This window comes from Trachymyrmex septentrionalis, unplaced genomic scaffold (genome assembly GCF_001594115.1).
Source record: "Trachymyrmex septentrionalis isolate Tsep2-gDNA-1 unplaced genomic scaffold, Tsep1.0 scaffold109, whole genome shotgun sequence".
Taxonomy (NCBI): domain Eukaryota; kingdom Metazoa; phylum Arthropoda; class Insecta; order Hymenoptera; family Formicidae; genus Trachymyrmex; species Trachymyrmex septentrionalis.
The window spans coordinates 810799-812438 of record NW_017304217.1 but is presented as its reverse complement, the minus strand read 5'-3'; the positions used below and the strand labels follow the sequence as shown (position 1 = coordinate 812438).

General features: G+C 28.9%; 1 protein-coding gene across 3 annotated transcripts in view; it reads right to left on the bottom strand.

The window, feature by feature from the left end:
* Positions 1-1640, bottom strand: part of LOC108748332 (coronin-2B-like) — a 13783-nt gene that overhangs the window by 10379 nt on the left and 1764 nt on the right. The gene's annotated exons all lie outside the window — the stretch shown is intronic.

Genomic DNA, 1640 nt, shown 5'->3' with positions numbered 1-1640 from the left:
CTATCTAATTTTCGCCATTCTTTTTGTAAAGTTAGATAAAATTGTCAAAATTTTCTATTCTACAGAATATACAGAATATACTCAAATAAGACTGCTAGATATCTTCTGTTAATCGCACTTTTAATTTTCCCGATATACGAGTACGTTACAGAATAAGAGTGAATTAATTTTAGCATGGGACATCCTGTATATTCTGTATTCTCTGAAGCTTGGGATAATTCAGGATTTATTTAAATAAGCTCGGTTTAGGTAAAAAATGCATAGTTTTTCAATGAAAAACATTTCGCTAAATAAATCACAGTGTAAATATTACAAACCTGAACATACATATATCCATCGCTCTGATATACATTTTCATGTGCCTCTGTCATACAGTAAATGTAAAATAAAAAAAATAGAAGAGGCCAGAAGAAAACCAACTGTATATCACATGCGCACACGCGACAAATTATAACAACAATCCTACGAAATAAATTGATGCTTAAAGACACAACGATTCGTTGACGCTACAGATTCTATTGCCGAATCGATTCAAAATCATTCCTTTATTTAATACATGAAATTCATGATAGCCATACGAAATTTATGCAAATTACAGAGAGCTGCATGCAAAAAATTTTCCATATAAATAACTTCCTGTAAAGACTTGACGGACTACTTCAATCGAATCCTGATTAATTTATCAAGTAATATATACAATATTGAAAATGTCCATTTCTACCAACATGGATTGACTTTTAATCTTGGTTTAATTTTTTTATAATTCTTACAGAACTAGAAAAAAAGATAAAAAGTGGATTAAATCGAAATTAAAGTTAATCTATATTGGTAGAAATGGATATAATTTTATTGTGGATATAATTCTCAGAACAGGATTAGAATCTAATCTTTGGAGAAGATAGAGCTGTAGCTGGGTCACTTTTGAATATACAGGGCGTCCCATAAGTTTTGGCCAATCGCTCTTGTGTAGATAGAGAGGACTAAACTGAGTCGAAAAGTCTCTCATTTTGTGCAATTTTCGCAATAGTTAACAAGATATCAATTATTAAAAATTGCCGAATATTGGTCTTGAATAATTTTTTATTCAAGTACTATCAACTTTACAGAAAAACTGCAACAGACAAAAATCTCTAATTAATTTTCTTCTCACAGAACTCTACGAATTTTTTCAGAATGTTTTATCAATTTTTTAATACTGTATTTTCTTATTTTTACCAACACACGAAAATGTATAATATTAAAAAATTCTGAAAAAATTCTCAGAACTTTATGAGAAAAAAATTAATAATTTTTTTCTCTCGCTATTTTTTTGTAAAGTTGACAGTATTTGAGTAAAAAATTATTGAAAACCAATATTCAAGCAATTTTTAATAATTAATATCTCGTTAATCATTGCGAAAATTGCAAAATGGTAGAAGACTTTTCGATTCAGTTTAATCCGCTCTATTTATACAAAAGCGATTGGCAACAATTTACGAGATATCCTATATATGCTATTACAACAAATTCGATTGCTACGCGTTATACATCGATAGATCGATACATACTTACATAAAAGAGCGATTGAAAACTGCTATAAGTACATAAAAGTTAAATACGTTTTATTTTGCTATATAGACCGCATCAGAACTTTTCTTCTC